We start from the raw sequence: 26729 nt of genomic DNA on the forward strand, positions 1-26729 counted from the left end.
TTATAGAGGTGTATGGAAAACAGCACATCAAACTGCACCCTCTGCAGTCAGTGATTACATTGCTGCTAAGTCCATGAGCACAGTGGGTCCAAATGTGGTGGAGATCACCGCTACTATTTTTAGTCTGTATTTCAATAGCTTCAGATGTCTTAAGCAGGTCTTGCCCCTCATCCCTCTCACAGGGGATGTACTGTCAACTACTGTGTGTTTGCAGCTGGGATGCAGCCTAATTCCAGCCTAATTCCAGCCTTCCAATGTGCTTCTGGTAACACAAGGGCAGAACATGCTTGAATGGACAATCTCCTTCTTTTAAAAAAAAAAACCAAAACAACCTAACCGAAAATAGAAAACAACCTCACTGATTCCATGTTCTGCTTTTATGTAAGAAAACCCTCAGAGCAGACTAGAAAACCCACCCCCAAAAAAGCAAACAACAACCCTTCATTCAAAACCACAGTTCAGGTGACAAGGTGATAGATAACCTAACCAATTGGATTTTGACTTGCTGAGATCTATGTAATAACTCAGATCTTGTAACTGGGAGCACTAAATATATGTGAAATAAAATTAAAAAAAAAAAATCTAAATTTTGAAGAGAATCTGCCACTCCCAAATTTAAGGAAATTGTATCCTGTTGTTTTATCTCCATTATGACAGCAGATAAAGAGATAATTTTATTTATGATCCAAATAGAAATATATTTTGGCATCTGTTCTACGCCAATAGTTGCTCTTGCTATGAACATGCTTACATTTTATTGCATTGGGCTATTTGCCACTTTATGTAAGCTACACCAGCTGCTCTTGCTCTTGCATGACAGATTACTGTATGCAGCACTCTGGTTTTTCCTAAAGCAGATAACGCTTTAGGATTGTAAAATCCGGATAACTAAGTCTCTAGGAAGTGATTGTAAGTTATATTAAAACTGTGATAACTGAGAATCAAAACAGTCCTGAAGAACTGTACTAAAAAGCTGCTACTTCAAGGGAAAATTGTGGCTATGGATAGCTGGCTCTTTTACTAATGTATATTCTTACATTCTTTACTTGCTATATTTTTTCTACTACTTGCTGTTTTTGCTTAAAGTTGGCTCACAATGAAGAAAAATATTAATAATAACCTTATACACCGAGAAAATGTCTATTTTAATTTTTATGGCAATTAAATACACTGAAATCGGTTTAGATCTACTGCAAACAAAGCCTTGAAATTCTCTTTGTTGCATTTCTGTGACAGGTTTCATGCTCTGTTTTCCTGGCAACCTTCTGCCTGGGAAAGCAGCATTATGCAAATAAAAACTCAAATGGCAACCACAGAAGGAAAATATAACACAATTTTTCTTGACATCTTGGTAATATAGGTAAGATCATGCCATCACAAAACTAAATCAAGTTTTGTTTTTTTTCCCTCAGGTGTAAACTCTGCCTCAGCTACATTTTAAAACCAGTTTTTTCTATTATTTGGGTGCAACATGGCTGCAAAATCATATTAATTCCAAATTTAGAAATTACATACTTAAGCAGCAGTTGAACTTTGCTGGTTTGGATAGGTGTTGGTGATTAAAGTGCCCATAAGTATAAGGTTGTGTGGGCACTGCTGCTGCAATAAAAAGTCTAAGTATAATTGGTCTGAGGGTGTGGAGAGAGGCAGCAGGGGATGCTGGTAGGAACAGTAAAAGCTCAACAGGGTTACGGAAACCTGCCAAATCTCCATCCTCACTGCAGGGAGCTCCTGATGCTGCCAGGCAGTAAGGAAAACAGATGGCTGTTGCCTTTAAAGCCAGTAACATTAATTTCTGTGCCTGTTGTGTATTTTTGCTCCTTCTCCTCGATTTCCCAACTCCTGCAGTAGCTCCTGCAGCAGCCAGGCATTGGCAGACACGTTGGAAGGCAGCCACGCATGCGAGTGAGTTTCAGCTGAAGATGATGGCTGCTTTGTTTTGGTTTTCCTTTTCCCCAAGCTGCTTCCACAATTTGGCAAAGGAGGGTAAGGATTAGAAATAGCGGGGTTGGAGAACATGCCAGAAGCTATTAGAGGCAAGGAAGCAGAGCTATAGTAAATGTGGAGATGGAGCAGTGCCAGTAGGAGTGTGGGCATGGGGGTTTGGATGCAATTAGCACAGCCGGACAAACATACCCTAACATGGACACTTCACAGCCACATGCTGAATAATCCTCTGTTTTGTGCTTATTTTCAGTGGGGTATAGCTAAAACCTGTAGCTCGGGCCTTGTTTTTTTCCTCAAAAACAGCAATAATGTGGACCCGATAAGACTAGCTGCTAGAAGTGATTTCACAGAATGCTCTAAACCAAGTGTCTATATCTAAAAGAGAAAAGCATGAGATGGAAAAAATTAACATTTAAGTTGGTTTGCACTATATTTCACCTATTTTGAATGACTGAAAGAATTTGAGGTTTTTTCCTTAGCTTTCTGAAACTTCTAATGCATTTGTGTGCTGTTGTGAAGACTAACAAAGCACCAGTTTGAAGGAAGACAGAAACGTATAGGATGCTGAATTTAATTTTAGAATATCATTAAGAGAGCTCAAAGAAAGACACAGGCTTGAGCTGAGTTAGGAATTCAATGAAATATATGCATCGGTTGACATGCAGAGTAATGATGGCATATGACTGACTTGTCACCTACCTTAGGGGAAAGATTCTGCCCTTGTGCAGGTTTCTGACTGTTGATCTGAACCAATGAATGTTTTATGCTTTAAACAGATGTTTTTGATTTAGGCCAATGAAAGCCAATGGAAGCTTTTTCTAGTCTCTGATGAAAGAGTGCCAGCCCCATCAAACAAGCAGATTTGGTGCTTGGCATCTGAATCGAGTAGCAAAACCGGATAATTTCCTCTTGCAAAAGCTGTGTGCCATCATTATTCTATGATACTCTAAAAATTTCATAATTAGTACTGACTTGTTATTTTTGCCATCTCCTGCATTTAATCATTTAGCCATTATTGCTGTCTACCAAGAAAGACACTAAAGCCACTTATTCAAAAGGCCTGTCTGGCTTGTCCAAAATAGAACACAATTCCCAAACCAGCAAAATATGATGCATACAGCTGCCCCAGCTATGTAATTGTAGCAAATATTTCTAGAAGCACAGCCACAAAACAAACTCAATAGAGGCATCTAAGTACTTGACAGGCTTGTATTTACAATTTATATTCTTCCACATTTTTCTGTGGTGGCATAGGTTATCACCATTCTTGTCTTTGGTTTATGAGCTTCATATGGGAAAGCAAAATATAGTGTAGAATAATCATAGTGCATTAAATAAAAAAAATAGAAAAAATAATTAATAAGTCTGATGGAAATGGTACTTATGACTCAATGGTAAGGTACCTAAGAGCTATAGATTGGTACCTTTTATTAATGCTGTATAACCCGCTCTATCAAACTACCAATAAGTATATACAAATAGATGGTTAAAACAGCTGTAGATACTCATATAGTCTACACAAAACTGAAATAATAATTTGGCAAAAAACCATAACATTTCTCAAAAAAGGCTGTAGTATAGGTATAGATCATTAATTTATCACTTCCAGTTAGGGATGATCTGTGATCAAAGCATTATATTATTTCTTTGCTTTTAGTCACAAGTAACCCTGTCCCCTTTGTAGTCTTTGAATCTGCAAGTAGCTGAAGAATCTGGTGCAGACTGCAGAACATGAATGAACATTTGAAAATGAGTGGCAAGAATTTTCTTGGCTCATTAATAATAACACGTTATGGAATTGGAAAGAAGATAGATATTGCTTTATTACCTTCTGTTCTCAGCAGTCTTAGAATTTTACTTTGAATGTGCTGTATATACAGGCTTTATTCCCCTGCAAAGAGAAATGACATTTTCTCCAAGCCCTTAACTCACAAGTTGGCACAGTGGTATGTGTAATAAGAGATACTGGACCTCTGGAAGTGTATCTAGTTCCCTGTTGTGATGCTGCTGTTTATTGCATCTCTCCAAGCATGCATTTTTGGAAACGCACTCATGAGTTTAGTTCCCATTTTGTGCAAGGCTGTTGAAACATGCAATTTCAACCTTGTTTATGACTATTATTACTATTACTATTACTACTACTATTACTATTACTATTACTATCACTATCACTATTACTATTGTTACTGTTACTGTTATTATTACTATTTATTACTATGCTCTTGCAGTACTTGGCACTGTTTTGTCGCAAGCATTGTCTGTGGGACTACTCTTTTAACCGTCTTGACTGTCTAAGTGGAATATTAATTAAATGATTCATTGAGGGTCATAAATTCTGTTGAGAAGTGCTGTGTAAATACCCTTACACAAAGGGCAAAGCAATATCAGCTGGATGGAGATGTAGGCATAAGAAATTTGGAAATTCTGAAATGGGGTGAAAAGTTTTTTCTTTCCCATAGTGCTTAGAGAGTGCCTAGAGAGTGTAAAATGCCCAAGTCATGTATCTTTAATCCAGTACCTGAGGAAGATGCAAACCTCACAGTGGAGGGCTTAAAGGTTTGAGGGAAATGATTTTTACCAGTCTGAAAGTGTGGAATAAATTACTTGACTCCATCCTAAAGAGGAGGGTGAGGGGATCTTCGTGTTTTCTCACTGGTTTGACTCTGGGATGGGAAAATTTTCTCACAGCTGGGGGATTTAGTAATCTTCTGGCTGCAGGCTTTGAACTGAAAATACACCCTACTATCAGAGCTAGCCCTAATATGGGATTATGATGATAACTGCATGGTTTAATAAAATATTGTAGTTGGGATTTGAGCAGGAGCTGTTTAGATCACGTCAGCATAAGCAGTGGCCATAAAAACAGGACATATAAACTCTCAGTCCTGCTTACAGCAGAAGGCAACAGGTCAGTAAACAGACAATGCTTCTAACAGATGCTCATGTTATAAGACTTAAGGTTGTAAGATGTTTAAAACCAGGTTTTTACAAAAGCTAACATAGAATCTTTGAATTTATACAGGCTGCATGACATGTATTAATGCTGCGCTTCATGTAGGCACCAAGATCTAAATCAAGTTCAGGGAAAGGAAGAAAGAAACCAAATCAAGTAACTGTTCAAGTTCACAGTGTGTGTGAAGGTGGAAAGCCTGTGTGAACATACTTCTAGGGGCAGTGAGTGAAATCCTGCACTGATGATTTCAGGTAAAGAGAAGTCCTAAAACCCCAGTAAATCTGCAGAGGTTTTTTCTCTTCATTTCCTGTTCAGAGCTAGAAGTGGAGGAGAGAAATGTATCACATGTGGTTTACCCCAGTTGACCATATTGTGGTGTCTGAGTTCTCAGAGAGCCCTAAAATCTTTCTGTCAAACTATGACATTTTCAGTGAGAAATGGGTTCATACAATGTAAATGGACTGCCTTCATCACCTGAGCCTCCTTACTGAATTGCTGCTTGCTTCTCACTTTGACTCAGCTACCCAGCGGTCCCCTGCTCCTGGGGTCAGCTGGAATGTTTTCAAAACAAGGGGCTAAACTCCAAGAATGTACCAAAAGCTGCCCAGCCACCAAATGCTCCTGAACTAATTTCAAACATTACTTGTGAATGATTCTTCTTACAGCTACAATGGGAAGCTTAGTGTCCTGCAAACACCTCTCTCTTAAGGTTTAATGCATATTGGAAAAACAGAGTCAGACAGATACCAGCAGCTCATCCTTGCTGCCTACATCTACAATGGGTAGCATGGTTATTCCAACCCATGAAGTGGACACATAAAGTGCCCACAAAGATTATACACTCTCAAAATTTTTTTGTTTCATAACAAAAAGATGAATTGCTGTTACAGAACAGAGCTTACATTGAATTTATCTATCTTGTTACCTAATATTTAAGCATTGTTTGAATTGGTCCTGCAGTGGAGTTACAGAAATACTACTAAGTAGTGAAGCTCTGCATGAGTTGTCTATTTTAGCAGGGTTCAGAGTTTCAATAAAATCAAGTAACTGATAGATGGCTCACACTCCAGGTTGGCCTTAGGGCCAGCTGCCACTCTGCATACATGAATGCACATGAGTCATCTCAATGCCTCAGGGAGGAGGTGGCCCCATGGGTTAGGGTAACATGACAGCTTGTTGGAAAATTAGAGCAGAGAGAGGGGCCCTGCAGAAGTTATAAACAGAACAGGTGGCAGAAAGTAAGGGGTAATCACACATTTTAAATTAAAAAGGAAAAAAATCTCTGGAGGCTGTATGGCCCCAAAATCTTCAGCTAGGTCTAGGAGGGCTCCTGTGAGAATCAATGCTTCAGTCACCTAGCAGGCATACTTTGGCAGGCTGCTCTGCCCCCCAAAAACCTGTTCTCTTAGTATTCTATACAGGATTTATATGCTTCACTGAAAGTCCACCTGCTGCATGTGTATGTCAACAACCAGCTCCTGAACAGCCATTGCAGGGCAATGGGGTTTTGGTGCTGTTTTGGTTTTGGGGTAGACTTTTGGGATATATGCTGCAATTCCTTGGCTCATACAAGGTGCAATGAGAAACAGTTGAGAAACTATCTGAATAGTCTTGCTGCTTCTAGTAATAAAGAGTTAAGTGATGCAGATCCTCAACTGCATGATGCACTACTCTCAGATCTTTCCAATACTGATTTTCAAACTTTTGTTAGTAGAAGTCCAAACTGGCCTGGTGAAAAAGATTCATGCCCTATGCTGTCAGTGTAGCAATGATGCTGAGAGCACAGGGAAGTCTAGAAAACAATCAGATTTTTATTTCTTAATAGCTAATCATTTGTATAAGGAAAAATAATGGAAATATGTGAATGCAAAAAAACTTGTTTTCTAGTATTTTAAGAATCTCTCCAGGTCTCATCAACAGGGTGTCAGTGTGGTAAGATTCCATTATTTCAGAGAAGATTATATCCTTGCATGCAATAAATATAGCTTCTAAATAAAAAGGCAAACAAAGGAATTTGTCAAAAGCCTTGATTTCACTTATAGTGCTTCCTCTTTCCTTGCTTCTAGTTTGCCATTGCTTCAGGTCTGGGTAGTGATGGTCTGTGTAAATGACTGATGTGAACAGTTTTAAGAATCTTCTTTGTACATTTCCATTTTTCTAATTTTTTTCACCACTGTTTTATCCTTCCCACTTGCTGTTCGGTGACTGACCATTCACCTTTTGAAATATTGCTGGCATTCTTATTCTCCTATTCACTCTCTGCTTCTGAGCACCCAGGCCCTGAAAGTCGAAAAGCCAAGTCTGTGTGGCAGGTGGGCAAGTGCTTCTTGTGCAAATATATTAATTTGCATTTGAATGTTCCATTTGCATACAAATGCTTTCATTCAGAGGAATAAAAAGATTCTTTCTATGTACACCATTTGTGCAAAGAAAAATTGGATTAATGAAATTACTGAGAAAAGTAGGGGAGATATCAAGTCTCAATTCATTTTCACTTCAGTATTATGTTTACAATTTGATAATATATATCTGAGAAGAACCAAAATTCAATTTTCAAGTACTGTTGATTTTTAAACTTTTTACTGCATGAGATTTTTGTTGGCTTTCCATGGTGTGCATACAGAGCCAGATAGCGTAGACCTAAAGTGGTCTCAATTCTAACTGGGACTTCTTCTAACTAGAGATGAAGAACGTCAAATATGTTTCTCCTTAGAATTGCTGGTATTGAGCAAAAACTCTGAAAGTCTTTTAAATTTTTTAGATCTATAGTAGATACATTAGTACTTGAGTCTGTGGCTTTTTAATACCCTTTACCTGAGGTCATCGCTAGCATAGGCACACCTGCTTCTTAACTTGGCTTACAATTCTGTACATAGACCACTTTTCTATCAGGAATTACCAGTTAAATGAAAAGTGTGTAAAAAAACCTAAATAGGACTATGTATGCAAATTATTTGAGTGGTGCCAACAGCAAAGAAACAGTCATCATAAGAGAGAAGGTCAGCCAATGCTTGAAAACAGACTACTGGCAACAATTCTAAAAATTATTTTTACTTTTTGACTTGCATTTTACGTGGGATGGGAGGAACTGTTGGACGAGCACACTTGTTTAAATTTTGAAATGTTCCTTTATGTATTAGATGCTGAACTGACCAAAAATGTCTTTTAAAATTTTTCTAAATATGACAGCTACTAGTCTTTGTGACAAGAAAACCCAGAGCCTGGAATCTTCCACCAGAAACTTTTCTCTGGACACTGAAATACTTATTTTTACATTCTTGTAGTCATGGCTCTACTCAGATGAAAATGATCTGAAGAAAATTTTGAGGTAAGAAGAGGTGGTTATAGTGTTTCTTAAGACATTGCATCCCAAAACCTTGATTTTGTTCCAATTGTTTAGGAGATTAAATAGGTTAATGGAAAGGATATGCAACTCTGTAGTGTTTGCTTATTTCTGTCATGCATCACCTAAGACATTCAATTACAGTCCTAGGTGCACAGCCAAAGATCAGGTTCTGATCTTTGAAGATGCAGATACTGCAAGATACTGAAGATGCAGATACTGCAAGGCTTATTACTTGTCTTCCTGTGTTTTGCAGTGTGTAATGATGTGGTCTGGAAACTACTAGTTCAGTGCTTGTGGTGGCTTTAGAGTAGGTAGTGCAGTACAGTAAGAGTGACCAAAGCTGTGAAACAGTTTCTTCTTTTACATTTATACTTTGTAACTCAGCTTGGTAGAAATCTGTATCTGAATCTTAGAAGCCCCAATTAAGGGAGATTATCACCCAGAAACCGACCATCAGGACAGTGACTACAGGGGAGGTATTTGGCAGAGGTGATGTTGGCTTGCAGTCTACTGCTACTTGTGGTGAAGAGAGTGCCAACAGCTAATCAGGTGGGGAGTGATGTGGTGAAACTGTCCTAGAATCCAGTTAACTTAAAAAATTTTCTAAAGTTAATATTTGCAGTGGCCTAAAGTAGAAGCAGGCATGGAAAAAGTTAGTTTCTTCTTGTGCCTTGCACCTTCTCAAAGGCGCCTCATAGCAGCGTAGAGGAGCTCTAACACTTTTATAAATTCAACACATTAACCAGATCATTTATAGTCATTACAGTCAATATGTGTTTCAAAAATCAAGGAAAGAATAGGATGGGGTTATTCCTGGCCAGTGTTTGGAAAGATAAAAAAGAAATAACAGGAAGATGTTTCACAGCTTTTTCAGAACCACAACTCAAAGGAATCATTATAAAGTGAAGAAGTAAAGGCTGGTGTCGCCGCCTTGCACAGAAGGATCTAAAAACTTTTTGTATTTTCTATCTCTGATTTCATTACTCCTAATAACTCTTTTCCTGATGGAAGGTAAAGAGGCACCTGAAATATAGATTTGAGTCCTTTTAGTTAAACCTTTATCTCTTTGTCATAGTGGGTTTTTTCTTCTGTAGTTTCATTCATCTGCTCTACTGGAACTTTCAGTCGCACAGCATTAAAATATGGCTGTTCTAAGCTAATATGCATTAACTTTTTAAAACCTGTTTTATACATAACCTATTGTATTAATATAAAACGTTAAGGCCATTTTTTCGTTTCCTGGGAATGGCCCATTACATTGTGAGCAATCTACTCTTGCTTTTTTAGAAAAGACTTTGAACTCAATACAAAAGGAAAATATAATCATGTACAACTATAAAGACTGCTTTTTTCCCTTTTGTGCAGAGTAACAGAGGTGGATGAGTAGCATGGTAATGAAGAGATGGACCGTCTTTATTAGCAGGCTCGGTGAAAGGGTTCTTTTCAGAACTTCAACTTTTCTTATCTTCTTAGTTTTCATGACGTCTATTCGGACTCTTTCCTTTCTTGACTTCCTTTTAAATATGTCTAACAGACTAGCAAAGCCAAGCCAGTTCATCCTTCTTTCCAAAGAAGGCTAGATACAAAGTCTGGTGGTTTAGATGCTTCCATTAAAGTTTTTCGTATATTTAGAGAAATATTGCTGTTTGCATTGCTTAAGAAATAATCATGTGTATTGATGTCTCACAGTCATTCTTTATTTCTCTAAAAACAAACACAACAAACCCTTGCAATGATGTTTTTATACTGTAGTTAAAAGAGACTAATGATATAGGAAGCTTCTTTGAGTAGCAAAATAGAACTAGAAATACCACTTAACCCTCTGTCCTAGAAATTGGTTAATATAGTAGATTTTTAGAGGGCTATTTGATGATCTCTCGCCCACTTCTACAATGTTCTCCACAACTCCTTTTGATATTTCTCTGCTCCTCCTCTATGCTCCCTATTTTTCTGCTGTTCCTCCCACTCTTTCTGCTTCAGTGTTCTTTGTTATACACACAGTTCACTTTTAATCTTGCTCAGTTAAGGAATTCTGCTACATTGAAAGGTGATTGCCATGTGATTGCAAAAAATTTAATCTGGGTGGTACGACAGAGGAAAACTATGTTCCCTTCTGCCATTCTGGTGCAGAGGAAGTATCCCATCACTGTGTTGAGCTCTTGTCTCTTGTGTTGAGCCTCAAGAATAGCAACCAAGGAACAGGAAGCATTATTTTTTATCTGAAGCTGGAAAACTGAAACCTTAGTTTGTTGACTAGTATTTGCCTGTTATAGTATTACAAAGAATATTACAATCCTCTGTGAAGGACATTTATTGTCGCATTACTTAGAGTAATATATCAGTCCAATAGTGTTGCTGTTTAGCCTGTGTGTCTTCAGTGCACTAAGCTGTTAACAGATCTTGGTTTTGAAAGGATGTGGCTTTTATACAAAGATTGCATAGCAAAATCAAAGTATAAATAAGAAATTATGAATTGTGTAGACTGAAGGTAGACTGAAGTGTAGACTGAACAAATAATGTTACAGCAAAGTTGACTCTGGCTAGATCTCTTGTTATGAGCAGCTCAGAATAATAAATATGATTAATTTGTTCAATAGATGATGTATTCCAATGATACCAAGTGCCCGCTTTGTGAAAGGAAGGCACTTATATTAAGTATACAGAAAGAGCTTGAAAAAGTAATTTAAGGCCCTTGTTGTAACAGGTGAACAAAGTAAAAATTTGAAATTTGTAGACCTGTGAATCAGTAAGATACATGTTTATATGAGTCATCTAGAAAGTGCTTTGAGAAGGACAAGATGATCTCCAGAGGCCATTCCAATTTCAATGATTCTGTGGTTCTGTGAACCATGATTTTGTTTTGCATATATACTAAATCAGTGGTCATACAGAATTTATATTTCACAATTTACAGGCATATACCCAGATCAAACAACCTAAGAGTGTATATGTGTGTATGTATGTATTTCACCAATAGCATAACTATTCCAGGGAATTACATCCCTAAAACTGACATGAATTGCACAAAGTGGTTTACACAGATATATATGGATTGTTTTATATGCAAATGGAAATCTTACATCATCACTGACAGTAATTCTGATTTTAGCTTTTCATCAGAAGATTATTTAAGAGCTGTTTGTTGTTATTTAAATTCATTGGCTAGAGGTGGATTAAACTAGATAAAAGAAAGACAATTAAAACAGTTGTAGTTTCATTTTTTAGTTTTAACCCAGAATGGTTACTATAATCTGCTCTTTGTAGCATGGACTTGAGAAAATGTTTTCAGGATGAAAAATATTTATCAAAATTAATTTATAATTATAAAGCAGATATTTTTGCCAGCTCTGTAAATGTTTTAGGTGATTTTTACTGTTTAAAATTATTTTTAGATATGAGCACCATTTGTAGTTAAAATAGCATTTTCTTCTAAGAAATTTAGTTTTTTAAATTGTAAACTAAATTTTCCTGGAAATATACCAAGTGTTGAATTTAGGGGAAGTGTTGATTTTTTATTTTGACATTTAAATACAGAATATGTAAGTAGAAATACTTTCTGTCTCTTGGGAAACAGTCTCTTTCTGCTGTATGTGACTGCTTAGAAATGTAGAAACAGTTTTATAGCTAATGATAGTTAAGAAATAACAAGATGTATCTTGTACACAAGAAGCATATATGCTCACAACAGTGTAACAAGTCCTGATGTGGTTGCTTTGAACTGCTTACAAAATGCATAAAATAATTTTTTTCCTTGGCTGCAAGTTATCACTCTATCATTCTTTCTTATGCTTTATAACTATATTACTGTATTGAAGGGATTCCATTTTTAGTAGAAGCTATTGCCCAGTATGAGGCTCTTCAGGTGACTGAAAACTCTTCAGACCGTATCCTTATACTGATAGTATGATTTTCATGTCATTTCAAAACAAATATATAGATTTAAATGGGGATTTTTAATAAATTCCCAATTATTAGCCTCTTATTGAGAATCAGGTGTGTTGCTGAAGAGTTGTCTGGAAGGTAAAGCAAAATCTTTTAAATGTTCAGCACGGAATGCCTGTTGTCCTTACACAGAATCCCTATGTCCTTTGTCATTGGCTGCAACCCATGCCAAAAAGGTATCCATATCAATATTTCATTTGGTAGGAGAAAGGCATAAAGACAATTTGCATAAACTCTCCAAATGCTGTGCTTTCTTTTCCAAGGGTTTAAGGATATGCAATATACCTCAGCCTTATTATATTTATTACATCTCTTCTAGGGCAAGTGGTACAAATCACTCTGTAAAAAAATGAATTTAGAACCTGAGTTGAGCAAGAAGTGTTGCAACCACTGGAGTATTGCTATAGCATAAAGTATAAGAAAACAGCCTTGTTTTAGTCAGTTGATCTGGCAAACTGGGCCTGCACTATCTCAATGTGCAGTACAAACACATACATTAATCTATTAATGCCCATTTAAAAGCATGAGTTCTGTCAGTTCAAAGGAACTTCAGTAAGAGCTCTTGAGGTCAAGGCAGCCCATTGGGACAACATGGTTAAGGCATACCATTTCTGCAGCATGCAGCCAACTTCAAATCCATCTGCCTTCTGCTCCTTACACTAAGTGCTGATGACACAATTAAGAAAATCCCCACACACTTTGTACAAGTCTAAACGAGACTGGTGACAGGTAGGTGGAATATTAGAAGGTAAGCTGCCTGAAAAGAAAGTGTATGGGCACATTCTTTTTGCTCAGAGAAATGTCTGTGCTTCTGAGAACATGCACATCATACCCACTACAAAACATTTAGCCAGCCACATACTCTGTAACACTGGGATCTCCCTGCTAGCAACTGTGGAGCTACAATAGGATATGATCCTCTACAAAACTACTTTAGTTGTCATATAATTGTATCATCATACAATATGTCAATATTTACTCATCATGCAATAGTGTCATGCACATCCAGTTACTTACCAGGAAAACCTCATCTCCCTTGTGAAACACAGTATGTGCAGACTTTCTGACATAAACCAGACTCTGGACTATGAGGTAAAAGGGCTCCTGTGATGGTACATTTCCACTGGTGAACATATCTCAAGCACTGCTTGGATGCTGTGCAGATGAATGGGCTTGCTCAGCAAATCTGTTCCAATAAACTGCTTATGTATGTGCAAAGAACTCAGATTTTACTTCCCTCTGAAATACTACATTTAAATTTTAAAAGTGTTACCAAAAAGCTGGATAAAATAAGAAAAAAGATCAAATGTGAAGCAAAATGTTTAGATTTCCAAATAAGAGTAGCCGAAAATCTATGACTGTAGCTTTATAAAGATCAGCAAATAGGTATTGTAGAGGTATAAAAAATAAGATGATTTACTACTTTCAATTGCTACTTCTTCCAATTTAAGTTTGGAGAAGAGATGAAAGAGAAGCACTACAGATTTAGAACCTAATTTTGAAGCTGATGAATTCTATTTTAGATGCAACACATAAATAAACTGAATCATTCACTTGTACAAGACACCTGCAAAACCAATAGATTATCATGACAAAGCAGAGGATATTGAGAACAGCTACAAATATTTTGGACAAGATAAAAATAAATGGTATATTAACTGACTGGACCAGAAAAATATCTAGAATCAGGTACTTTATTATAATCATCAATAGGGTTTATTTGCATTTTTTAAATGAAATACTTAATATTTACTGCTGTCAGCAGCTGAATGATGAGTTGGACAAAGCAATCATTTGATTAAAAATGAAAAATGTAATGTTTCTGTTTCAGAAGAACTAGGCTAATTCTTGTATGCTATTTTGTTGTTTTCCTTAGAGACTATTGACACTGATTATTCATTATGGTAAATTTCTTTTTGCTTATTGCTTAATGTTAAATAACTTAGAAGGAAATGCACAATCAGTGCATTGCTCTCACTACATATGAGCTATCTCAGGTGCAGAGATGAAAATGGTTACTACCCAGACTTCAGCTGGCTTCATGAAACAGTGGTACATTGCATGCCCTTCTAGCAATTCTCAAGGAAGATGTCCTGCACTGGAGGGACTGTTCAATCCTTGTGGCTGGCATGAGAGGGGGCAGAGATTAATTAGACTAAACACCACAAGTAGTTGAACTGGTACATTCATCCATAATACCTCATTGCTTTTTGTGGTCGAGAAAAACAGCAAGACTTTTCTGATAGTAAATAGTTTCATTTTCTTTATCTCAGTTACAGTGGTAAGTATAGAAATATGGAAATAAGGTTAAGTTTGGCTCAGCTTCTGAAATATCAAATTTGAACTCATGCTTTAAAGTACAGATGCAGTGCTACTCTGAAATATGCTGCTACAACTGTATTTCTAGAATGAAGGAAAAAAGCATTATAGAATGCAGTGAAAGATTAAGCTGCTGGCTGAAGGGTGACAGGCTGCTGTAGCAGCATTTTTTTTTGTGCTAAGCTTTTGCTTGTTCTTGTTAAATAGTCTGCTCAAAGTCTTTTACATAAATTCAAAAATATTTAATTTGAAATATAGGCTTAGGTAAGCCATGGATTAATCACTATAATGGTATGATTTGCCACTCATTTGGATTTTCACTTTTAGCTGAATGTAATACTATTTTATGATACTCAGTCATATGTAAGAGATTAATTTATAGCTACTTGCTTGCACACAATAAATAAACCAGTGCCTTATTTTTATGGAAAATTTGTGCAAACTTTGTATAATGTTAAAAAAAATTCTCTTCTCAACACAAACTATCCCAATTTCCCCATTAAAACCAGGAACTCAACAATAAGAATCAACACACCAGTAAATAAAAACAGTACCACTACCTTCCAGTTATATTCGTATCTGGTTTGGTATGCATATATGATGTTGCACATTTAGCTCAATAGTCAGCAATGAGAATAGGATTTCTGTCCCTCCAGAATTCTGGGGAATCTAAAATTTCAAGCTAAGCCTAACTTTTGTCCAACAATTAGAATGGGAAAGAATACTGCACAAGCATCATGGCTAAAAAAATAAGGTGCCATTATATGTATATAATGTAATACCACACAGAAAACATATTTTGCTAGTTATTTTCTCAGCTCTAGTACACATGTTAATTAAGATCTGATCAGTATTAACATTTTGATGCTGTATCTGCTTGTATGTAAGTGGTGTTTTGTGAGTAGGAAGCAAAGTTAAAATGGTGTAGTTAGTATTTAGAGTTTCTGCTTTCCTTTATACACCCACACTACTGGAAATGTTCCACAACTTTAAAAGCAAATCTGAGGTCAAGAAAAAGTCAGTTTTATTGTTATGTTCTGGTTCTAACAGTTCTATATTATCACTGTTTGACTTAAAATTATATTTTGGCAGAAAGGGAGTACTGTTCTTGAATTTTTTTAGTTGTTATTTTTTTATCAATCAAGCTTATTGAGAGGACATGAGGGAAAAGCCTAGATGAATGGATCTAATAAAAAGAATAGGGAAAGCAAAAGGAAATTGCTATGGGCTATACTGACAGCATGAAACTCCTAGTGGCCCTCAATCTGTGCACATATTGTAATTAAGTGAAACACTAGGAAATCAGTAGGAAATAATACGTATAACACATTAAACAATAAATTTAATCACTGATCCAATTTTAAATGGCCAAATTATTTATTTAATGATAGAAGGTTTTGCTTGTTTCTTAAAATAATATGTAACTACTTCATATAAATATAGTCTGAGAGAGAAATTTCAGTAGTGTGACCTGTTGCTTCTCCAAGGCAAATCCAAAAGATCCATTTGAAAACTTTGCATTTGAGTGGTTAAATGAAATGCAGTTATCAGAGACTGAAGCTTCAGCTGTGTAAGAATTTGTACTGAAAAAAAAATAGAAACCAAATGTGAACAGAACCAGAACCTGTCAATTCAGACACCATACACTCAGGAAATTCCACCATTTCTGAGGAAGGCTCATGTCTTAGCATGCTATCACTCCTTCCAACAAATCTTGGACCCATAGATCTGGTAGGAATTTCCAGAAGTCACCTATCCTATCCTCCTGCAGTGTAATGGGATCACTGACAGTTCTATAATTCCTGATTTTTTCATTCATTATTTATTTTTTTATTCTTTCATTCTTTATTTCTTCATTACCTTATTTCTTCCTAAAATAATTTCTAATAGACAACCTGCAATTTCGTCATGCAAGCTATTCCAGTCTTCCAGTATGTTTGTTGTTAGATTTCTCCCCACACTTCCCAATGGCTAATTTTAATTTTTTTCTGGTTTATTAGTTCTTGCCCTGTACAAAATAGAGACAGAGAATACATTTATATTATTCCTTTACAGTGTCCTTTTATATCCTTTAGACTGTCACCATGTTGTCTCTAGTTCTGTCACACAGAAACCAATTTGAAATACCCAAAATCGGACATGGTGCTGTAGTTGTGGCTTAAGAAATGCATAGCACAGCAGAGGGATTATTTCTTGTGCCCTGCATGTTATTATCCTATTCATGCATTTCAAGATCATGTTGCTTGTTTGCTTTTTTGGCTTGTTGGAAGCCTTCCTTTCTTGTTTTGCTAAAGTGTGCTCAGATGTAGAAAGATCTGCTTTCTAATGTGTGCTGGATGTTGTACATTCCCAGGACAAGTGTCAGTTATTTTTAAAATATGTCAAAACCAAATTCTGACTCTAATTTTAACCTTCTACATGCTTATTGTGAGCAGCACCACATGACTTGCCAGAGATTCCAGCTGCTTTTTTTTTTTTTGGTCATTTTCCAAGCAATGCAATCACACAGAATATTGTGATCTGGCAGACAGAACCTGAATGCTAAAGTGTAGAACAAATTGTACTATAGTTAAATTATTGTAAAGAATAACTGTGTGCAGACATATATTTTCATGCTTTCATATAGGCTTCTGCACACACAAACACATTTTGTTGTATTCCATACTATGGGATAAGTTAAGTAGAATAAAGGCAAAAGTGCATGGGTTGCTACTGTGCTTGGGCTCCATTTTCAATTTGTTTTGGTGGAAACTGCTTAGTGCCTTTTATTTTAAGCAGGAAGTCAACACTACATATTTTTGTTCAGTCAGAAATAAATCTGAATTTTAATTTTTTTGAAATCTAACCCCACAGTTGGATGGATCTAGGAAATTCTTGACTAAATGTCATTTGGATGTGGTTCCATCCACGATTTTTAGAATGTTTTTATATCCTTGCCCTTTAAAGTTTTCCTTCACCTGTATTTCAGGAGGAAAAGTATTTCTTAGTCTAAAAAATTGTTATTGAATTTCAAATTATAAAGTCATGGTTATATAAAACTAAACTGTGACATTCTGTTAGGTTGTCAATACATTTAAATGTATTATTTCATCTGACTAAAATGCGGTAGAGGTGGCTCAAAGGTTGGTTCAGTCTCAAAGAGAATTGCATCACAGGCAGTTGAGTCTTACACAGCTCTTCTTCAAGTAGATGGAAAAAATTCTCTGTATCCACACAGAGAATCCTTAATTTCTGGCCTACATACATAGACTTTAGTATCTATGTGGGCCTTTTGAAATCAACTGGACTCCAGCAGAAGGTGAAGATTGTCATAGCAGGGATTTACCTATATTATATATATAGGTATTATAAAACTCTCTCTCACTCTCTCTCTAAAGGCTAGCCTTCACTAGGTGCTACAAAAGCAGATATTATATCTTAAAGATTTTCCTAATAATCTTTATATGCAAACTTTCTGATTGATGAAAACTCACTTGAGATGAACTAATCACCTGGTACTTTGCAATGTCAAACATTTTTAACATTTGATGCATTTTCAAGTATTTTTGGAAGCACAGACAGAATGGAGTATCTGTGATTTTGGCATTTAGTAGTAGTGATCTAGATCTATATGATGGCAGTGTATTACTTTAAAAAAGTCTGGATAACTGCTTTTAAAAGTGTTCTTTGAGGAAGGAATGCAAAGACAGCTTCAAGAGGGCTTAGAAATCTGTTTGGCTTGTCTGCTGAGAGACTTGGCTGCCCATCAGTCTCTTTTATACTTTTGGGTCTGAGTAATGTGTTTGCTTCTAATAATGTAAAAACAACTCCTTTTGTATATTTCCATGAGATCAGTACAGATTCATTCTTATAGTTCATTGAAGTTTGTTTGACAGTCTGTTGAAAATATAATTGCTGAACCATCACTGCCTGTCCATTATGAGTAAATTCCTCTTACCTTTTGAACAACATGACTCATTTTGAAGGATACAAAAGCTATTCATTATTGTTATTGCTTCTTGGCCTAAGTGGTTGCCCTGAGTTTGAGATCCTGCGAACTCTTTCTGTTGGAAAAGAAGCTCATGATAAGAGCAGAGGATCTCTGTACAGAGCTGCATTGAAAAATGTTTGAAGGTCTCATTTTGTGCGTATAGGAGGATCTAAAGAACAACAGCAAGCAAATTCTTCTGCCTGTACCATCACCTGGTTTTAGCAAAAAATGTATGGAAATTTTACTAGAGCTATTCCAGGCTATATTTCATATTTTTTTACCTTTTTTCCCCCCTACGTCTTGTGGTTTTTTTGTTTCTCCTTTATATAAAGGTAGATAGGTATTTCCCCAAATCACCTCTGCCCAGTACATTTCAAATCATTGCAGTCTCACATGGACCTTTGGAGTGAGTACAGGTGTTTACACTGTGAAGAGAAGGCATTTGTTTTAAAAACCTAACTAAACTTAAATCATGCAAATACTATCCTGTATCAGCTTGGAAGAAAAGAGCATATTACCTAGACTACCAGCTCAGATTAAATATTATGAAAATTAATCTCTTTTCCTTCTATTTTAGATGTTCTGTCTTCTCCATCTGTCCAGACCAGCAACCTTGCTATCATATCAGATTCTTTTTTTTCTGTTGCCGGGTTATGGATTTGTCTGGAAAGTCTATGCCTCTTTTCTGTGCACTGACCACCTTATCTGTATTACCTTTGCAGGGTGTACTTTTGAAAGCATATTGGTTCTGAACTCCAAAAAAAGGTAAGTATGGAAAGGAGGGAAATTATGCTGCCATGAGATTGCTTCTTCAGGCAATATGAGGTATATAATGCTTCAACTGAATTAATGAGCTCTGTATTTCACACTGCATCATATTGCATGATGAGGGAGTTCATATCAGGTCAAGAATTAGAACTGAAACCCTGGAAACCCGAAAGAGTTTGTGCAGATTTGATCCATCAAGCTCTCTCTTTATGTCTAATCTGGCAGAATCATCCGGGTACCCTGTGAATAAGCCTAATTATTTCATTGTCATACAGCTGGCTGAAGGATATATGCACAAAGTGGTAAAATTTTAGTTTTGTTTTCCTGTGATATGAAACTGCCTTCTGTAATTTGAGTCTCTTGAGAACTAATCTCCATACAGCTTTCTCCTATTCTCTGTATTACCTTTCACACTTTCTTCCCTCCAGTTTTTCACTTGCACCACAACTCACCCTTTCCTTTCCTTCTGTCCCTACCTACCTCCTCTTAAGCTTTAGTCACTATCATCATCTTCAACTCCATCACAATTCTCTCTCATTCTTTTATTCTTGCCCTATATCACACAATTTCTACAAGCATATCTGTGCTTTTATTCTCTGCCCCACTTGCTAAGTGCAAGATTTCACTTACCAGGAGGCAAAAAGGTGGTCTAAGGATGGCCAAGTTTGGATACCCTTGCTTGTATTCCCCAGTGGCTGGAAGACTAGGACTCAATGGTGGGGATCACAAGGCAGAGGAATACAGAGTATTCCTATTCCAAAATGAGACAGTTTGGCCAGACAGTGGCGGTTTCCTCTCTTGTTTCAGGCCATGACTCAGTCTAAGCCAGAAGTGCAGAATATGTGATAGAAATTGCAAATTGGATGGCTAGAGGCCAGTTAAATCTGTAACTTTGCCCGTAGGACTGTCCCACCTACCTAAGGCAGATGACATATTCTTTGCAATTACTTCCTGTATTTTTTATGACAATAATCAGCCAGAATCTGAAAAAAAAAAAAAAAAGCTTTTCTAAACAGCCACTAAACCACAACTTTCTGGAACCGTTTGGGTCCTGCTGGACAGCTGTAGTTGCTACTTTTCAGACAGAAAAAACCCTAATATCTTTGAAAAAATAGATGTTGAAACCCATATATAATGTTCTTGATCATTCTATTTTTCCCTTATATTCCCAACACAGAACCCTATCATTCTAGCAGAAGTACATCACATTGTCAGTGGAAATTTCACCCAAGGAATGATTTCATAATAGTGGGTTTTGCAAGGCACATTTGTAGCAAACAAATGCCAACCATTCCTCTTCTCCACTGCAGGGTAATTGTGTTACAGTGAAAGGCTTTTAACTATGAATCTGTCTGAATTGCTCAACCCCCCAGGAGACATTCCTGGAACATGAATTTCAGTCTGGCATGCTGAACGCACTGTTCCTGCAGCTGCTGCTACCACTGACCAGATACTGTTTAGAGGGGGAGCACTGTAAGACAGTGGTGGCAGGGAAATCCTGAGAGAGTGTGGAAGAGAATAGTGCTGCTTCAGAGCAGGAATAGCGTTGACTAAAAGGTTCAGTGTAGATTTTAGAAGTGTTATGCACAAAACACCCTTCTGAGTAATACAAATCACTGACTGTCATTCTGCTCTGATCATAGCCTTTTAACTGCTTCAGTATTTGGTTAATCTCAGAAAAAAAAATTAAAATCTAATGTGCTTTATAATTTTTCTGGTTATTTTCAACCAGAAAATCAATAAATTCTGTCATGTATTGCACTACTTAAAGTGATGAACAACCGTGCATCAAGGATTGCCCTTTATCAACAGTGCCTGGTACACGTATTTGTTTAATAAACATAAGCATAGAAAGGTGCTAATTATGGAGTACCTGTCATAATTTTGATTTATACTTATGAAAGCATATAGTTGGCACTAAGCTCCTGGAACCTTACCTTTTGACACCTACCCAAAAGAAATGAAGAAGTCCTGTTGCAGTTCTAATTTTCCTTTGTAAAACAATACAGAAACACACATCAAATAATATTATCCTAAATTGTTGAATACATAAGGAAAGGACACAAAACTTAGAGAGTCCTTCTATGGCTACTGTCTTTTATTAGATTTTTATCTGATGTCAATTACTATACTTCTTTTGTGTTCCCAAACTGAATTTACTCTTCAGAAAGTTCAAATTATCATTTTTAAATGCTCTCAGTGCAATTTAAGAGGCCCTGTGCTGCTCAGCAGCCTCTTCTCTCTTCCCTGGGCTGACCACTTTCTGAGCAAGGGAAGAGTCCTTCCAAGATCTAGTCCCAGCACACAGTGCTTCAGGTAGTAAAATACATGAAAGCGAGAACAGTGTTTTAGTTTCTCATTGTATCATCTGTGTACTATGTGTACCAAACAAACATGTACCAGCATGTTTGTGTGATTAATATTTTTTTCTTTTTTTTTCCTGTTCAGGAAGAAGTAGGTGCAAATCTAAACAAAGCAATGGGAGACAGGATACTCACAATGGAGTGACTCATTTCTATTTGGCCAGTGGAGTGAGATGAAAAACAAAAGATTTCTGAAGCCTTATGACACGCACAACCACTATCCTCCTTCTCTAAAGGCACTTCCAGGAACAGTAACGCATGAGAAAACCTCTAAAACTGTTTAACAGCATCTTTCACATGATCAACTCAAAGTGCACTCAGGGCTGAATATTGTTCTGATAAGCAAACCGTTCTAATGCACAGGATTTCAGAATTGTGCTGGAAGATAAATGGATGGGCAGGGGTAGTTTCAGGACACTCACCCACTTTGCAAGGTCACGAAGTCCCAGAGATGTAATGGTTCAGCCATGCTCATAGGAACATAGATGCCCCAACAACCTGAAAGAGAGAAAATGGGGAAAGTGACTGGTTCAAACTGGAAGTTTTGTAGCAACAGTATTTGAAATGCAGGATAATGGAACAGGCTATAGGGCCAGGGAAATGGGAAATACTCAGAATGAAGGAAACTCATGACACATGAGAGGAATAAATTCTTTATAGCTATCTGGGATCAAATGAGCTCTCTTCAGCTTTGAGTGGGCTGATACAAATGTAGTGGGCTTTGTTTTGGTGCTGTAACTCAAGAAGGACTTCAATCCCATATTTGTAAAGAGCTATAAATATCTTTAAATAGATATGTAGTCTATTGAGGCTTTAATTTTGTCATTTCCTCTGAGAACAAAAATCATACTTTATTTGTTTTTGATTCTATAGGATTCTTCAAGAACATAGGATAAGTCCTTTGAAGAGCTGCCTTTGTCCATTCAGATTTGGACTCTTTGGGATCTGTATGGTAATAAACAGCTGTCATTACTGGACATGATCCCAAGGCGTGCATTGTAACTACATCCTCAGGCAGCTCAGCAGCGGGAGACCTAAGCAGTGTTTCTCACCGGATCTCCACTCCCCATGAAAAGAAAACCCTTAGCTTGAGAGTCAAAAAGTACCATTAAGTGGCCCAAACAGGTCTCAAATCCAGATGATGGGGATTCAGATCATGTGAAATTTTGCAGTCTATACTTGCCAAGTACATATACATACAAGCTGTGTGTTTTCAGATCTCACGTGGTAAAAATTCCAGAATGAGACAAAAAAGTTCTGCTTAGGGCTTAACATCTAGAAGAAGATATTTCACTTCAAAAAATAGATCTTTTAAAAGAAATAGGATCTTATGAAACTCATTAATTGGTCTGACAGAGAACAAAATCTGAAAAATAATTTCCTACATCTCCATTGCTCTCTTTCAAAAGGGCTTGGGATATCATGTATCCATTTTCTGAGCTGCATCAGGAAACCTGCCAGGCCTAACCTAACTTGTGTTTTCTACTTTCAAACCTGGTAAAAGTGATACCCCTTTTCTCAAGTTTGTTGAATGACACAAAGAACATTTTGGCTCATGGGATTATTTCTAACCTAAATGTGACTCTTGGTTGATGTAGAAGAAAGAGAACTTTTATTGGCCCAAAAAGAAGCCTCCAAAAAGCTGCTGGTCTGCAACCAAAGAGGAGGATGACAGGCTGAGGAGAACACTAGGCTTGTAATTCTTTTATTTCTCACTTGTGCTGTTTACAATTCTGAGAGTTCCTTGTCTTGTTGACAAGTCTCTTACCAAGCTCACCCAAGAAGCAGCCTATTTAGTTTGCTTTTGTTGAAGTTCTTTTTGCCTATAATAGCACCATTTAGGGGGATGTTAGCTCATAAAGGTAGATATTGTCTCCTTAGAAACCTTCATGTTAAGTACCTGTCTTACACAGGTACAATGACAAGAATAAAAAGAGCACAGAAAGGAGTTGTCCTCTCCCAAATACAAAAGAAATCCTGTAAGTGGGAAATCTCAGAGTGATGTGATGTAATGTGTGTAGCCCATACAAATATGATTAATACATAAAAAGGGCAGGGCCTGTGTAAGGTTGACTACTGTGCCTGAGTAACATGCATTCTCTAACAGAAAACAGGATAGCTAGATACAACTGGGGATCTCAGCAAACGAATCAAAATCCATGAAGGCTTTAGAGCCATCAAACTAAAGCTGTGAGATGGCTCACAGGACCCCGGATAGCTCAGGTATCTCATTCTGTTCATAGCTCAGGTATCTCATTCTGTTGTTCAGACTCTTAAAGAAATGTTTAAAACAATTACTATGGTTGGCTAAAATTGAATTTTTTAACATAAAAATTTATTTATTTTCAGTGAAAATCAAGATGATGCCTTTTTAATGTCTGTTTCAAAATACGAAAACATGGCTAAAACAGATATTTTTAATTTATATTTTTAAAAAAGGGGTTTATTTTTAATCTTAAACTGTGGTAAAAATTGTTATAAAAATCCAAACTCCACAACTGCTCCAAGAAATAACTGTAACAGCAAATAAAGGATTTAATTAAACATTATTTGAATGTATCTATCATTCTATATCTTGATGATCTGAGAAAAGAGATATAGTATTCTTGTTCCATATTAAGGTGCTGAAGGCAGAGGCATTGTCTTTGCTTCCAAAGTGCCCAGCATATTTTAATAAGATGGTATAACATAGCCATGTGGGCAGGCATAATTTTTTTTCAATTGAAAATTTCATCTGTTTCCATTTAAAAAAGATGAAAAATGTCTACCAGAGTTCCTCAATAATTAAGCAGTAACTGTACATTGCACATTTTCATAAACGAAAATATGCATTTTTCCACATTAGAACTGATTTGATGTAACATCTGTGGAAAGCAAAATACATTTCTTTTGTAGTTTTAAGGATCCCCTGGCCTTTTTAGATTTAAAGTACTGTTATGAAAAGCACGTAACAGGTACAACCTTGCAGAATTCCAATAATGGCATTATGAAGTTCTTTAACTTGAACTATTCAAGTATTCCAAGGCAGCAATTCAAAAAGATGATCACTTAATTTCTGCTTAAAATTATGAACTTAGAACTACATTTGAGGTGCAGCCCTCGTCTTTTTCAGTGGATTTGTAAGCTTAACAGTACTCCTTAAAGCCACTGATGATTAGTAGCTTGTAAAGTATTTTTCACTGCTTTTTTTTTGCTTAGCTGTCTGAAGACAGAAGCTGAAATATTGGTGCAGGTTCTAGAAACTTATAAATTAAATGAGGAATGACTCATGGGATAATTAGCATGGCATTCTCATGGAACATGTATTATCGACTGTCCAGATCTCTTCATAGTTGAGAGGTGTAGAAAATTCAACTTCTCAGTAAATGCCTATACAGCTCATTGATATAAACCAGGACAAATACTATCCTGTCTCTGAGAAAAGTTGTATCCTGTATAATACTGAATATTCTACTAAAATTTCTAGATCAGGACAGATTTGAACAGTAGCTCTGCTACCTTCCTTCATCTAGTGGAACCCAGAGAAACAGGAGAAGAAACAGGATGGAGAAACAGCAGGACAAACATTTTGCATAACATCCTGCCTTTAGGTAACAGACCATGACCACAGGACCTCACAGTGCCAGTGCTACTATATTGGAAGGAAGTTTTTCTGACCTGATTCAGATGATGGTTTATGGTGTTAGGCACAGATATCCAAGTCTGTATTACTGAGACGGTAACACTGCCATTGCCTACGATCGGGTCCTTCTAAGTAAAAAGCCAATTTCAGTTTAAAAAAAAAGTAATTGAATAAATATTTCTTTAATTAATTAATTAATTATCTTCTCTTCATAATCATGTGGAACTATTTGGTGGTTTTGGAAAGGTTGTGCCTGGATTCAGCATAATCAAACTGTTCCACTGATATTTGTGGTGACGATGATTCAGTTTCATATTGGCTTTTTAAATTTTGATATATAACATGTTGCAGATTAGTGAAATAAGGCTTCCAAGTAAATACAGACGTTTCAGTTGGAGGCTGGGGGGAGGAAGACATTTGGTAAATCTTGCTTCCGAGTCATGAATAACCTAAGTTGTTTCTGCATTGCCTAGTTACCATTTCTGTTTAGTTGGCAATGGTGTTCACTGAAAATATTTTAGTTTCTGCTCCTGACAGCTACAAACGCGCGATCATGTGTAATCTTATAAACTCATATACTGTTAAGTGGATGCCCGATACACCTCCTCAAATGTGAGCAGTGGATAGCATTGCCAAGTTACAAAGTCAATATTGAATAGCACAGTCATGCTAAGCTAATTTACAAAAAGTTTTCACTGGCTGGTCCATTTCTTCAGCTGTTAATAGTCTAGCCTGACATATGTAGAACAAAGTTCAAGAGCAAACATGAACAATTTGCTAGACTAGTTGGCAGAAGCCAGACTGCACCAATGGCCTCAGGAGACTGATGCTGACTTTATGCCAATTTCAAATCTCTGCTCACTCTCCCAGTTTACCAAAAAAGCTACTTTTCCTTTCAGCCACACTGCTAAGGGCAACATACAGAAGCCTGGTATCTGACTAATGCTCACCAAGTGTTACAAGGCTGGAGTGGAGGGAAATATGCAACCTTGTGACCCTGACTCAGAATAGCCAAACTCCATCTGCTCTGAAACTTTAAATGGTAAGAAAGCCTCCTTTTCTTACTGGACATATTTGGAGGTAAGGACTGGCAATGACTACTGCTGCGTTCATTTTAAGCCGCCAAATCTTCATGCAAAAAATTGGAAAAAAAATTAAATTCTTAACTTTTCTGGGAAAAGTTAATCTTAAGAGTTAAAGAAGAGTTAAAGTTAATCTTCAGAGTTGAAGCTTAAGTGAAGTGTTGGATTTAAATGCAGTTAGGAGACAAAAAGTAACAAAAGACTTGGTTATATTGTGAGATGATGCAACTTCACAGTTCAGATAGCTGCAAGAACACAACCTGTAAAAGGAGCAAATGGATCTATTTACAACATACAGGCAAAAATGTATAAACATGAGTGATGTAATGACATATCACACATGCATATTAGGACTAAAATATCTTGGGAATTTGAAAAGTTCTCAGGAAGCATTTCACAACTCAAGAAACTGCATCC

General features: G+C 36.6%; 1 long non-coding RNA gene across 7 annotated transcripts in view; it reads left to right on the plus strand.

The window, feature by feature from the left end:
* Window positions 1-239: 239 nt before the first annotated feature.
* Window positions 240-26729, plus strand: part of LOC146766903 (uncharacterized) — a 37291-nt gene continuing 10801 nt past the window's right edge. For 2 of the 7 annotated variants that reach the window (XR_014956576.1, XR_014956578.1), the window contains exon 1: window positions 240-26272. This is a non-coding gene — a long non-coding RNA (uncharacterized LOC146766903). The remainder of the gene's footprint in view (window positions 26273-26729) is intronic. The other 5 variants (XR_014956582.1, XR_014956580.1, XR_014956581.1 and 2 more) reach the window with 5 other exon arrangements.

Source organism: Lonchura striata, chromosome 7 (assembly GCF_050655825.1).
Source record: "Lonchura striata isolate lonStrDom1 chromosome 7, ASM5065582v1, whole genome shotgun sequence".
NCBI classification, from domain to species: Eukaryota; Metazoa; Chordata; class Aves; order Passeriformes; family Estrildidae; genus Lonchura; species Lonchura striata.